We start from the raw sequence: 16,260 nt of genomic DNA, 5'->3' as shown, positions 1-16,260 counted from the left end.
GCGCGTATGTCTGATAATGGCATGTTTGAATTCAGTGTGCCTCAAAGCCAACGAAAATAGAACAGGATATTATAATTAATATACCATTAGCATTCTATGTCCTTTTTCATATACACACTATAAAGCCAAAATAGTAATAATAATTTTGGAAAATAATAATGATACTCCTTATTTCAAACCTTTAATTTTTTTTATAAGCCTTGTCTTTATAAAGTTTAATTTTTTATTTTATCGTTATTCTTAAATGCGTTTTAAGCTCAAAATTAAATCTAAATATTTTTAAACTATGCTGCATTTCATCTACCTTTTACTCTATTAATTTGTATTTCGATCAGTGACGGGATATTATTCAACCCTCTCACTTTAATTTATTAGTATAACCAGTATTATCAACTTTTTTAGCATTTAGGATACTTATACTTTTGAAATATAATTATTCAACACTTTTAATAATTTTAAACAAAAAAATATTCGTTAAATTATAAATTTTGATTACTTGATTACTAACGATAAAATGTAATCCGTCCTCAAGTCATCAAAGCAAACGTAAATGTAATCTGGATGTTATGTATTGACGGAAAAATATGTAAAATAAAAAATAAACATCCTTTGAAAGTTTGAAAATATTGTTCTAGTCAAAATTTGATTTTTTTAAGTATTTAAATTAAAAAGAAAAGTTTATTTTTTAGTTAAATTTATCTATCAGCAATAACGTGTTCCAAAGATTGTTCATCTTTTACAGTCCTTTCTTCAAAGTCCTCATTTCCGGCTAACCTTTTCAAGAAACGTTTATTAACTTTCAGACAAATACTTTAAAATGTTAAATCTTCTAGCTCTTTTAAAACGATTGTTATTAGTTTGTGCTATTCAAATAATTCTATTCTGCTTCTGCAGTTCTGGTAAGAAAAAAACTTTTTTTATCTTCAAATAAGAGATTTTAACTTCTTGTTTGTTTCTTTTTGGACATTTATCTTTGATCTTTATTCAAAGCTAGATCTTATTTTTTGTTTAACATTGAGAATATCACATCTTACTCACAAGAAGCTTGTTGTCAGGAATACCTTCTTTTTTTTTGTTTTCAATAAATCAATAAATAAATAAACACTTTTTATACCCCATAAAAACGACTTATTTGGTATTAAAATTATTCAAAAATTGTAGAAAACCACGTTGATATTAAAATAGTAAAAATTCACTAAATATAGAATGATCTAAAATATATTTATTTTTCCCTTGTATATAAGCATAAAATAATTATAAAAATAAAACAAAGCCAGCAAATTACAATTTCTGAATCTCATTAATGCATTATAAGTTCATTTGCTGAAGAATTTTTGCACTTTAATAAAAAAACTTATTTTAAGCCATTATATATGTTTCTTAAATGTCATGAAAATACACTATTTCAAATTCAGTGGTAATTTATTAGTATTTAATGCGAGGAATTATATTACTTTTTTTCTGTGGTTATAACATGAACAAGATTACCTTAGCAACGTTAAACACCCAGATTGGCCCCACAGATTAATTACAACTATCTAATTAACTTGCCATAAATTTTACCTAAAAACAAGAGGTTACGATAAAATCCAACTTTAATATTGCTACACACATTTTATAGATTTAAAGGTAAAACTTATGATATGTTTTTGAGCGTTGCTCGATATCAATGTACTGAATTTCAAACATTTATCACAACTTCAAACAACACATGGTGTTACAGAATGTTCCTTTTTCGTTATTCCTCTTATGTTTGGTTTAGAAGGAGATTCTTTTTTTTAACGTTAATTTAATAATTACTGTGAGTATTGCAGGAGGAAATAATCCTGAGAAATTGCAATGTACCATCTCAAATGAAGTGAAATGCTGTTAATGAAAACTCGGTATTCTTATCCCTTTTTCAACTCCGGTAAGTGAGTAAGAAAGAAGTGTTATTTAAAGTCAGGGCTTCAAGGTATGGTTATTTTCAATTTTTACAATATTTCTGGTCTCAGCATCCCTTTTCAACCCATTTTAATCCCTTAAACTAAATTACTTAAAATGAATTTTGCTTACTATTCCTAAATGATTCTAAGAAACATTTATCTTCGTCACAGTCATCTTACTCATATCATATAGGATCGGTGTTTTTACCTGTTATAATTCTTTTACTATTTCTTTCTATTTCTTGGTTTACTTATCTTCCAAACTCCTATCGAAGATAATCAGATGTTATATCATTCAATCATAATTTCTCCTCTGCTTCTCTTTAATAAACCCTCTGCTTATTTTTCGTAACTTCAGGTTTTTGAGTCTTGTTTCCAATATTTTCAAAACTCTTTCCTTTCTCATTTCCAAAATATTTTAGTTATGTTTCTGCATATTGCTCATCGTAAGGCCCACCTTGACCGTTCCTTTGGACCGTTCTTATCTTGTCCCATCTGTTTACTTTGTACATCCATCTTCATGCTTTCATCTCCAACACCTGCATCTTTAATTTCACAGTTTATTTCCACCTCTGAAAGCTTTACAGATTTCACCACGGATTTTTTCTTTCATTTTTCCAATATCTTTTTAATCAAATAGCATTACTTACAATTTACCACTTTATCTCCATATATTTTATCCTTATGTTCTTTTTAAGACTCTACGTCTAATTTATTTAAGTTTGAACTTACATACTTTATCTTAAGACTTTCAAAAATTTCAATTTTCTAATGATTTTCAAATCGGTAGCACTAAGGATAAATGTGTCCGTAAAACATTATATAAAAAAACAGTTTATATTCCTTTTCACCCAGTTAATAAGTGAAAATAATCCCATTTAGGGATTGTTAAGATGATTACTACATAAGAGAACAAGATAATGTATCCTCCTCTTCTAACACTGGAACTTTACTTATTTTTTTATAACTAAGTTACATTGAACTTTCAGTTATTATCATTTATATAGTTTCCTGAAGTCACACTTCAGAAAATTTGAATCTTGTAGGTACTCGGGAATTGGAAAAATTTGTGATGAGTGGGACTAGAAATGCTTTCTCATAGTTAGCGATTTGCTACCTTTTTTACCCTTTTACGAGTGGAAGAAACAATCTCTTTGTAGTAGTAGTAGTAGTAGTAGTAGTAGGTAAGAGTTTCTCTTAGATAGTGGCTAAGAGATACATCCCCGATTCTTTTCAACTTTTCAGCTATTCTAACCTCTAAATCACTCCTCAACTCCTTCTTAAATAACCGAATAAGGGTCTTCAATGAAAATATACATGCTTACTTTTGCGTAAGTTCTTGAGAAATAACTACAAGTAAATCTCTTATTAAAAACAACAGATTCCAATTATTCATTTAAAAGATAATATCAACCTGTAAAATTAGTTAATTTCAAAATATAAATAAAATAATGCTGCTCTCTCTTATCTTTGGGAGTGAATCGATCTAATTATGCAAATATATAACTTGTCTTTAAAAAAAACAGTAAATTTATTACAAAAAAAAAAAACTCCAAACAGTTTATATAGTCATTCGTTTATGTCTCAGTATATTGGTATAACACTCAAAAGAATTTACATCATCTTGTCTTTTACAAATGAGTAAAAATATCAATGTGTTTTGATTTATAAAAGATTCTGTGAGTGTTTGTAGATCTCTCCAGAGATGGGAGATGGCTGGAAGGTGGGTGGTATTTGATAGGGTAGCCGTTTTGGGGAGGGGTTGGATTCGTATATGTTCGGTAAAAATCGGTAGTTTTCGTTACGTAGCTCGCAACCCCAGTCAGTAGTCAGTGTAAAGCAACGGAGATAGAATGTCCGACAAACAGCGTGGGAAATGAGACTTCGCATACATGCACCACCGTAAGTTACTGCATACATATATACCTATACATATACATACATAGATAAAAAAATAGGGTAACTTAAAGTTCTAAATTTTATTTATTTCTTTAAAATAGCTCACAATAATTACCACATGAATTATATAAATTTAGGCGATAAAGGAATGGATATTAACTTTAATAATAATTATTCAGTAACTGGTAGATATTAATGGAAAATACAACACGCCCTTCTCTTGTAATGATGACGTACTTCTGCATCATTGACCTTAAAAATTTCTTTCTCACCACTGTTAGTACTGAAGTTTTAGTTAAAGAAGGTAAAAAGTTAATTTTTCATGATGTGATAAAATATAATGGCATAATTTAAAACACATAATTGGTAAAGGTATTAATGAAAATAGACTGTTAATAATAATTAATGAATTTAGGTAAAATTAGCGTACATTATTTTACAACTTTATACCAAAATTCATTCTATATTATAAAATAAACTTATTAGTAAGCAAGTTGATGAAGTAAGATGAATAAAGTTATAATCAGAAATATAAATTTTTCAGTTATTAAATCATGTTATTGGTTTTGTTATTAAACGATTTTAAATATTTATCAATTACCTATATCAATAAAAATATTGATTAGTTGTTAAAAACCGCAGACGTAGGTTTGAAACATCAAATCTATTAATTAAAACTTAATATTTATAAAACTTTTATTAAAAAAATTCTCTGGAATCCCTAATTTTGATTTACTATATATATATATATATATATATACTATTTTTTTTATTTTTTATTGTAAGCAATTAGAAAAATACATATTTATTTCAATTGTTACATATAAATTACTGTTAATGTATGAGGTGACACACGGAAGTTCTGATACAAATGATTTGACCTAACGGCAAATTAAGACTAGGGAAAGGCTGGTAAATAATAAAATATTTTAATTAATTAATTAATTCATATTTTATAGACCTTATTTTATAAATTAAATTTTCACCATTATTATTTAGATTGTTATATCACAGAATTAATGAAATAAACTAAGTAGAAAAACTTTTAATCAGAAAGCTTATTGTCTGTCCATTTTTTAAACAAAACTGAATATTATTAGTGAATATTATTCAAATACTCAACTAAAAAAAACTCAATTATAATAATATATTCTAAAAGATTTATATTCCAACCGAACTTAAATAAACCTAAACTTAAATAGCTAAATGAAGTACGAAAAAGTTTTATGTTTTAAAATTTCCAGTTTTAAAAAAAAGATAATTCCTCAGAATTGTTGATCATTTCTTTCTATGACTTCTGTTTAAGATGTTAGTTTATATATTTAATTATTTTAACATCCTTTTATCGGCTATGTTTAAAAATTAAATTTACACCAATAACATTTATGTATGTACATATGTAATGAAAATTTGGAAAATATTATATAATTCCCATTTTTTCCTTTTTATTTTGAGTATGTTTTACGTATATCACCATATAATAAAATGTATGTTATACAATTTTCGAGTAATAATGTCATATTAAATATTCAATTTTATTATGCGGTGAATCGTAGTAATAATTGAAATCTATTTATTAAATCCTTTTTTATAAATATAATTTTTGTTAAATTTTTTTTATTAGGGTTTATATATTAAGTCCTTTCATTTTGTTTTTCTCTTTTACGAGTAGTGTACTCATACCATTATAACGAAGTAACGATTATAACATCCAAATAAGCGTTAAGTCTTATATATCTTTACAAGCATTTAAGTTATGTATTTATGAGATAACCCCTACGATGAAATGTTTAACATTCATGAGATTACCCCTTCGATATAAACTTGGCCGAATACAGTTTCTAATTAAAATATACTGGTGGTACTGATAAGTGTTTCTAAACTATACGCACTAAAAAAGAAATTTCATTAGTTAATGTCTGTCCTATAAGTAATTATTGATTATGAGTATGATTCTAATCATGATAGTACTTGTATAATGCAGTATATACACAGGTTTTCATATTGAATGCTGCTTTAATTCTCACCTACCTATTGATTTAAAGCTGTTGTATCAGCTGAGGATTAGAAATTAGGGTTGAAAATTTGTCAACATTATTCTACATAAATGTATATCATATTGGCAGAAATTGATTGATGCAAACTGTGCGAAATTTAAAAACAAAAAAAAATTAAACTCCTTAACAAAATAATATTACAAGACTCGTGCTTCACACAAATTTTTTTTCTGTGAACACTAATAAAAAATATGTTTAACAATTAAAGAATTTGACAACAGCTATTCACTTTATGCTTATAAATTAATGAAATATCTACTGTAGAAATTCTCAAAATTTATGTATTTAAAAAAAAAATTATTTATTTCAAAGTTTATTCGAAAAGAATCTTAAAATTTAAACGACAAATTTGTTAATTTATTCTCTTTTTTATATATGTTTTTTTTCAGTGTTCTTAGAAGCAAAATATTTAATTTTTTTAGATTATTTAAAATATATACATTTTGGAGCAATTAATATCTTTAACAATGTTAAACAATGTACAAGTTGTCACTTGTACATCAAATCAGTTACTGCTACTGTAAATTTTAATTACTCTAATAATTTTTTAAAACTTTAACATCAGGTTTAAGGAAAGAATGTTATATCTTTTAATGTTGATCTTTCATTAAACTTTGAACATCAAGATTGTATTGTGTGATTGAAATAGTTAAAGCAAATCTTTGGTTAGAGGTTTACTAGCCTAATACCTTGTGTAAAGATATCACGATCTTTGAAATACTTATGAATATAGGTCAATTTCATGTTCCTCCATTCCATTGCATAAAAGTAAAAAACAATGTTTTATTAGATAAAAACAAGAAAAAGTGAATTTTTGTTACTATATAGGATTACCAATTTAATACGAAAACTTAAACTACTATCAGTGACGTTTCTCTACGGGCTGCTCATGACCAACCGTAGTATCTTAAGGTGGGAAGAGATTTACATGTAATTTTAGTCGTTTTTTGCTCCCTAAGCCAAGTATTGTAGCTCCAATCACCAATCTTCTGTTGAGCACAATTACCTGCATTCTTTTGGTAGTATAAGTTTAACAATAGTGGCAGGCTTGTAAAGCTGTCATCTTTGTTATAGGCCAAAAATATTCTTTTCTACACAAAATCTGTTTATTCCATGTCATTTCCAGTTCCTGGAATTAAAGTTCAGCATCCTACTCAGAATGTCCGCCTGATAGTTGCAAGGCCCATTTATCTTTGCATCCAAAGGTTCTGCTGACAACAAAGAATATTTTTTGGAATGAACCTAATCTGCGGCATACTCTAGGTTTTAGGGAAAGCCTACATAGATGATTTTGTTACTGAATTACTGATGAACGTCAGTCGAGACTAGTAAATGACTATTATTAGGCATATCGGTCAATTTACACCTCACTTTCCAAATTCAGTTTACACACGAAGGGCTAAAGGAGGACGTGTAGAGTAGTCAAGATATTTTTACCTAGTTTTCAATGTATTTAAATTTAAATTTTTTTTTTTTTAAAGATATACCCAATTTAGGCAAAGAAAACTTTGTTTTAAGAAGGATTAATATTTATTTTATTTTCTATGAATCTTTTGTAAAGAAGATTAGAAATGAAAATTCTTTTTTTCCTTTCTTGTTTCTTTTCTTCTTTTCTAATCCTTTGTTTAATGCTGTTCGACATAGTAAATTTCTATTTTACAGGGAATGGATGATTAGTTTAATTAAAATTATTTTTATTGCTGTAATAACTATTACGAAAACTGAAGATCTTTGTGATTTTGTCCACTAATACCGCAAATGTTTTGAACTAAAACAATATTAATACATTATTATCTTTAAGGTTTCTGTTAATAAAATTTATTCCAAAATTAATTAATTATCTATTTTATTACTAATAATTATTTATTAGTTATCACAAAAAAAGTAATTTCAAAGAAATTAATCAAAAGATAAGAAAACTCCGTTCTGACTGTTTATTAAAACGAAAATAAATCCTCACAATAAAAGCCTCTTTTCTTTTCCTTTGAGTAGTAATGATTTACAACTTGGAAAGAAAAAAACCCATTTTTTAAATTCAAATTTTATTCAATAAATACATTAACTGTTAAGTAAATTAAATTTCCAATTCTATTTAAGAAAAAAGGAATTATTTTCGGTAGTGTAAACAACCTGTTTTTACATTTTTGTACTAAAGAAATTTCTCTTATTTCTTTATTTTATTCATAGTTTAACTCATTCGGATTATTTATGTTAGAAACTATATTGTATCAGAATATTCATTTTTTGGGTGTATTAATCGTTAATGTGGTTTATATAGAGTCAAAGTGATTAATTTCTATAATTTTGTTATAACGTCGTACAATATAAGATGTATCTTGTTGAAAATATATTAATTTTTAGTGGGCTGATTTTACTTAATGTGTTAAACTATCGTACATATATGTCATGATTTTTGATTAATAAACTCCTTAAAATAATTGTCCCTTTTACATGATTAAGGTATGATGGCAGTGAACAAGATATTGGTGAAATTGTTACCGTTTATCATTTTACAATATTTATGTTAATTCACACCAAAAAGAAGTTTTATATAAAATTAGTTTATTTCTTTGTTAAATAAATAATTTAAAACAAAAAAAAATTACATAAAATGTTAGATACATACATATTATAAAAGTTGATGACGTATGGGTTTTTTTAATTTTGATTCTATTAATTCAAGATGCTTAGAGTACTTACTAGATTTGATTCTCTTGTAAACTGATTATATAACAAATAAATCAGGATTATACTTATTATTTTGTCACTATTACCCTTGATTTTGTAGACAGCTTTCTTGAATCGAAAAGTAACGAACAGGTACTATGTTGTGTCTCTCTCTTATTCATTGAAAATTATTTTATAAGTACAACAGATACGAGTAACTTACTCTTGTGTAATTTAAATATATTATAATTAATTATATTATATTATTAATTATATTGTTAATACCTCTTTTAGAGAAAATGTGAAATGTACCGATTGGAGATTTGAAAGTATTAGATCTGTAAATGTGCCGATCTCCATGGTGAAGTGATAACGTCCCAGCCTTTCAACCCGAAGGTCTCAGTTATTAATCTTCGGGTAATCTTTGTTACCCGGCATAGACATAAATATCTATTTAAATTTTATATCAGTATACTCATGTATTAAATTACATTATGTTATACCAATAATTATTTATTTATTACTATTACATAATTTTTTTTTTATAGATATTAATAATAACGGGCTTTCACCAATCAACTGTAACAATATGCTCAAACCCTTACAGTTATTCAGCCGTAATCAAGAGTTTATAAATAAATTAATAACTACTATGATGTCGTAATAAATGGTTGCCCAGTTAAAAAAATTGATACTGATAATTTGTTACCTTTTAAACATTTTAAAATATTTTGCCAAACGAACACGGACGTTTATTACGGCGATAAATATTTAAAATTGATAAATTTTCCACCTATTCTCCTGATGTCTTGAAAAACTGAAAATTATTGAAAATTTATTATACATTTTTGTAAGAGATTGTTCTATATTACTAAAAATATATTTTTTTTCGTGGATTAAATAAGATAAATTGCAGTTTATTTTTACCAGTGATGTCAAGATATTTGCGGTTAAATTGTTGCGAGTGCGAATGTAAACAGAATTTAATAACCACCATAAAATTATGCAGTTACTCTAATAGAAAGGGTAATTTTAGTGGTTACCGATTTCGAGAATCACAAAACTAAATGAAAACCTTACATATAAACATCGCGGAAATACACAGGTCGGTTAGAATGAGTTCATCTGACGGCAACGTTAAATTTTTTGACATAATTCGAATAAAAAAATTTGAAACGAAAATTAAATCAGTGATCTACGCTGTTAGAAAGGGAAAATATTTATTTTTCAACTAAGAAAACCCTGTTTAATAGAACAATTTTTTGAAGGAAAAATGTTGTAAAACGTTTTACATTTGTAAAAGTTAACAAATCAATTAAAATATTAGGTTTCATGCCCTCTGGATGTTTAATCTATATTTTTAAGTATCCGTCAAATTTGATTCATCGTTTATTTTTTTAAGCTTATTCTTGTTTTTTTGTTAAATTATATTAAAGGATCAAATTTGAAAAAGTTTTCAATAAAATTCCAAAATTGTGTCTGTTTAACTTATGCTTTATTAATAAATGTTCTTTCTGGTAATTGTTTGGTAGTACATCATATCTCATATCTCATAGCTCTGTCTTAGAAAAGGAATAAAGAAATAACACTGATGGAGAATTCTTCTACATAACCCAATCATTTTATAATGCCTTTCTTCACGAAACGATACCTGAAGAGCCATTTTAGGAAAGTTTTACTTTAAATTCTAAGGTTTTAATTTTCATTCAAAATTTTTTAAAAAGTGAACGATAAAAAATGTCTGACTTTTCTTTATCTAAAGTTAAATTTACAAAGAAATGATTACCACTTTTTGGAGCAGTAAAACAAATATGATAAAAATAAAAAAGATTTCATAAGTTTAAAAAATTTTCCAAAGTAATTTCTTCAGCTCTGAGTTAACTACTTCGTTATCTTTCTATTCCTTCCCTATTGAATTATTTTAATCTAATTGCCACAATTATGTCCTTATGCTGAATTCATAGTATATATCTTACTTTGAGTTCATATTTCTTATTGGGTCTAGGGCAGTAATTCTCAATCTTGTTAGCTCCATGACTCCCAAAAAGAAAAAAATATATATATAATGAATATTTCGCTACATTCCAACCACAACTCAATGAAATCTAGTTAAAACTATCTAGTTGCGTTGATAGCGATAGATAAGAACATGCATATATGAAGTGTACAAACAGCGAATAAATTGGTTAAAATACAAGATTGTAAAACGACAGTTATTAAAATTATAGTTTAAGCTGATTGAATGAAACTCGTTGTTTGCTTTCAAGTCCTCTTCGATGAAAGCGTGAAGCTATAAAATTTATTTGACACTTGAAAACTAAACATCCGGATCATAAAAATAAACCCATGGAATTTTTTAAAGAAAATTACATGCTTTGAGAAATCAGCAAACTTCTATTTGTAAATCAAGCCGTACTAATCAAAGTAAACATGAAGCATGTTATCTCCTACCATAAATAGCAGCTAAGTTGTTCAACCCCCATACAATCGCAGTAAAGCTCATATTGCCTGCTGAAATTGATACGTAGTGTTTAAATACGCGTGGAACTAACAAAAAATTGGAAAAAACCGTTTTCTACCGACACAGTATCAAGGCGAATCGATGTTGCGATCAAATAATTCAACAAGTAAGTTGAAGTGAATTTTTTAGTATACAATCTGATGTATCAACATATATGGCAAATATTTATCTGTTCTTATATTTTGTAAGATATGAATGGGATAGGGACAGGTCAGTCAAAAAAAATTTGCTATTTTACAAATCAATATATGGTCGTGCAGCAGAACAGTGTCTTTTTTATGTTTATGAAGCTACTAAAACTATCAAATAGATTGGACAATATGTATTGTTATGTAGTGATGGTGCAAAGGTGATAACAGGAAAGGACAGTGGATTTCTGAAAAAAATAAAAAGACCGTGTTATGGTAAAGGTGGAATAAACACACTGCTTCCTTTATTGACATCTTCTTGTCACAAACAGTATACTCAAACAAATTCTTTGTGAGGCTGTCCGTAATGAATTCAATCCCCATACCACTCCCTCCGTACCTAGCCCTTAGGTTCTTTACCGGAGGTAATATTTAGACTCAAGACATATTTCATCTTGTCTCAGTCAGGATGCCATTGATGCCAATGCCACATGTGTGTAACATTCCCATAGATGTACTATTCTTAAACGGATCTTACAGACATTATACAACTTTTAAACAAGACCATCTGATTGAGCTGAAAGCTACCTATCCGACAGCAGAATGAGTCCAACACACAGCGCCGTGCCCAAACAAATGAACATTAAACCTAATACCAAAACTGAGAAACAAATGTAAATTGAAAAGAACACAACATAGTATGAAATATAACAAATATAAAAACGAAAAATATGAAGAACAAATCACATGATACTAAAGAAAACAAAACAAAAAAACAACTTAGCTTACTTAATGTAACCAAAACCTGAACAACAAACAGAATACTAAAGAATTCTCTGTAAATAACACTACAGAGAACATCAGAAGTAACAATATAACCAACAAATAAAACCATGACTAAAGTAAAATATAAATTAAAACAAACAAGACAACGCAAAAATAAAATTCCAAACTATCTATCAATTCCACTAATTAATGAGTTCCGTTCTCTCTTGTCCGCAGGACAGTCAGTCGACTTACAGAAGTCAGATGGTTACTCTGGGGAAAAGTGTTAACTCGATTATTGGAGTTACGAAATAAATTAGTATAAACAAACTCTATCTTCAATGTTTTTCAGAATAATGAGTATATGTGGCTGTTGGCTTACGTAGCTGATGTATTTTTGCATTTAAACGACTTAATGCAAACTTATAAGGACTTTTTCATTAAGTTTTATTAAATGTTTTCTTTAAGGATCTTGTTATCGGAATTATTCTTCTTCAAAGATTTTGATATGTTTCTACTCATTTTTGATTATATTGAGAAAAATTTGGATGAAGAAGAGACTGTTATTCACCATAGTTCACCATATCATGAAGATGCATTTGCGTGAGCTAAAATTTCAGTTGGCGGAGCATTTCCCGGAAGAAAAAATTATTTCCGCAAGAGATAAGTCCTGGATCCATTTAGTGAAAACATTGTAGCAGCTTCTAAGAAACCAGTTGAGATTCACGACCAGCTCATCAAAATGTCTGCCGATAAAACATTACAACTACAATTCATTCACACCTGATGATTTAGACACGTTTTGGGTTGCTCGTCGAGAATGTAGAAATTTAGTCACGGAAGCATTTAAAATATAAATCCCTTTCGCCATGTTTTACCTCTGTGAAAAGGATTTGCGCTAACAACTAAATAAAAGAATCGTCTTTTTATCGCTTGAAAAAAAATTGATTTTTTTATTTCTAATATTGATCCACGTATGTAGAAAGTTTTAAATGAAAAAAAAAAAAACGTAAACATTTCCTTATTTTATTTTCCTTACACTTGTACTAGTAAATGTAAGTAAAATATTTATAACAGATTTTTTCTCGTAAAATCATTTCATTATTGCACATCACTTGTAAAGTTGTAGGCTAAATCGCGACCCCCTCTGGGCTAGGGTATATTCAGAATTGGTCTTTATGATTTAAAAATACGGTTACTTGGAAATGAATGATAAGAAGTATGCAATGTTGTTTGTAAATCAGGCTGTAACGATAATATCCCAAAAATCTTAATATTTAGATAAATTTTAAGTTAGGCTATTTTGTCAATAAAATAAAATTTAGGCAATAAAATTTTGTACAAATTTTGTGCCTTATGATTTATTTATACTTCAGGATAAAAGTCAAAATATAGGTTTTCTTATTTTTATCGCTGAACACAAAAAGCGAGAAAACATTTTTCATATGAATCGCTTCATTCGGTTTTAAGAGACTTCCTTAATTAAAAAAGAAGATTCTGCTTATATTTATAGAATATGATATATATTTCTTTACTTATCTTGCTAATAACTCAGTTCATTTGTTATAGTATAAAATTTATTTGATCCGTTGTTTCTACCAATCCAGATCATTAGATTATATCTCTTTTTGTGTGATGTGGATGCAAACTTGACATACACCATCAGTAAAATATGGTTAATTATAGATTATTTAATACTATCAGACCTTCTCACATATGTAGAATACGTAAGTTATCATAAACTTCTACGTAAACAATTAATAATGATTATCAGATTTTATGTTATATAGTAACTAGTTACTATGCTTTAACAAACCTAATACTATTCCAACACCTGGACTTACTTAATGGAAATAAAGGAATAGGTGATAGATAGGAATATATTAAAGGTGATTTTATGGTAATTTTATTAAAATACTCCAATATCAGTTAATTAAATGGTTGAATCACATTTTTGCAATCATTATTTCAGTGCGCTATTAAAGTGATTAAAATACTGATGTTAGTGAAATAAAAGATAGTTTAAAAATATATCGTTAAATTAGTTAGTTGAAATATCTTTATTTGCCTTAGCAAAAGCACCTAAATTTAAATCATTAGGTTAATTATTATACAAAATCAAATACAAATATTATACAAGTATTATACAAATCTAATTCTCCGTAAATACGTTAACATTTGCACTAATAATCATTAAATGTTTTGCTTAGATCAGCTTATCTACTGCGAAATAAACTTCCCCTTCCCGTACAAAAAAGTACATTATTTTACTTTAGTAGTTAAGATGTTCCTGTTCAGAATGTTACAAGGAAAGCTTGCTATCATTTCGATTATAAATCTTCTTTAAATCCCCTATCTTCTGGCCAGGCCAACTGTTATCGGGGTAAAGTCTCGTCACCGTGTTGGTTGGCTCGGATTGGATGGCAACCATCTAATGAAGGAAAGGAGACGAGTCCATTTTCAGTCAAGGATTGGCGCGCTATTTTGCGCGCCAATCCTTGATAATCCTCAATATTAATCCTCAATAAGCCGGTTATTGAGGATTTATTTCTTAAAAAAAGGTGTCTAACCACAGAGTGTCAAACCACTCTGCATAGACCCAAATAATGGCCCAATCTAAAACTCCAGCATTTCATGTCATCTCTTAATCTGATTCGCTGAACTTCATCAGCGGGTGAGCCACTTCAAGATCTATAATACTTGCACTTATCTTCTTCTTTATTTGTTTATCCTCCGGAACTACCGTAAGGTATTACTTTAGAGGATGAATGTGGATTATATGTATGAATGTAGATTAGCTGATGTCTTGTACAGTCTCAGGCTTTGTCCCGATCTAAAAATTTAAATCTACACGCATTCATTAGTGACCTCCAGACCAGCCCACCTTCGACAAGGAATCTCATTTTTCACACTAACGGAACTCCACCACCAGGTGCACGACCAAGCTTCACGTGCTTTCTATCCACTATGAAAACTGTATATAATCAGAAAAGAAATTTCCAGATAAATGTGAGTCTTTCAACTAGGATTCAAAGAAGGAAAAGGCATTCTACTTTCTGTCCACAACAGCAGCGAACATTCCATCGGACTTTGTGCGCAATCCGCGAACTTCTGGTAATACACAATAAAATGAATATTCATACTTCTGTACCAGTAAGTATGATCACCCTGGACACATCATTACACGCTTTTGGTCCAGTCGATTGCAATAAAAAGGAGAGGTGCCAAACTAGATGATACAACAGCCCTTAATCCAAAATTTCAACATTTGACTGCTAATCCTTTTTTAGTTAGGCAAGATGCAAACGTACGTACGTACAGGCGTTACGCCGAAACTAGTTAAAATGGATTGAGGGATGGTCAAAATGCATATTTCCGTTTAAATTTGAAAATCCAGATTTTTCGCGATCATACGTGACCATTCGCGATCCTTTACTTCGTACAAGAGTGTAAAAACAACCACTTGCACTCAGACGAACACCTGAAATGACATTCAGCTTTTGGTTACTGAAAAATGAACTCGTTTGTAAAACCAACTCGTTAAATATCTGGTCACATTTTATTAAAAGAATTTTCAAAGAGGAATTTTTTTTTTGAAAGTGATATTTGTTATTAAATATTTGCAGTATAGTGTGAACCATAATATTTATAGGTTATTTCTATCAAATTAAATTTATTTAAATTTAAATTGTTTTCGGTTATAATACTTTTTTCTGTAACCAGATCTTTTGAATGATTTAAAACTGTACTCAGTCAAAATCAAATCAAATAATTTTTGTTTAACTTAAACACTTCATAGAAAATGAGATTTAATTATACGAAAACAAAATGTTACTAATCATTCTGTCTTTTATTACAATGAATTATTATTTAACAAGAAACTGGCCTGCTACTGAAGAAAAGTATACAAATGTTTTATTAATAATCCCACAAAACTCTTCTGTATAGATTCATCAATAACGGTAAAAATAAGAAAATATAACAACCGTTTGATAAAAGAATAAAAGAAAGGAACAGAAGAAAGAGTATTTATTTACGTTCGTTTGTGAAAATAGTTCTTTCTAATTTTATGTTATAGATTCAAATGTAGAAAATTCCTTGAAATATTTATTATGTTATTTTCCTTACGTCAATAACCTACTCAATATCTTTTCCACAAATTTCCGTAGCGTCCTTCTTTTCCTGCGCTTATGTAGGTATTATTGGTACTGTATACTATTCTGTATGATGAGGAAATTAGAAAGAAAGTTTAATGTTAATAACTGTCAATAGAAATATAATCTCATTGCTTCAGTACA

At 28.2% G+C, this 16,260-nt stretch overlaps 1 protein-coding gene across 1 annotated transcript in view; it reads left to right on the top strand.

The window, feature by feature from the left end:
* Nucleotides 1-3,774: 3,774 nt before the first annotated feature.
* The window catches only part of nAChRalpha1 (nicotinic acetylcholine receptor alpha1), a 671,059-nt gene continuing 658,573 nt past the window's right edge, over nt 3,775-16,260 (top strand). The window contains exon 1 of the mRNA XM_075374200.1: nt 3,775-3,827. The gene's annotated coding sequence lies outside the window, so the exon portion shown is untranslated. The remainder of the gene's footprint in view (nt 3,828-16,260) is intronic.

Source organism: Lycorma delicatula, chromosome 1 (genome assembly GCF_047948215.1).
Source record: "Lycorma delicatula isolate Av1 chromosome 1, ASM4794821v1, whole genome shotgun sequence".
In the NCBI taxonomy this organism is placed as follows: domain Eukaryota; kingdom Metazoa; phylum Arthropoda; class Insecta; order Hemiptera; family Fulgoridae; genus Lycorma; species Lycorma delicatula.
Note: the sequence above shows the minus strand (reverse complement) of the source record. Positions and strands in the feature narration are given on the sequence as shown.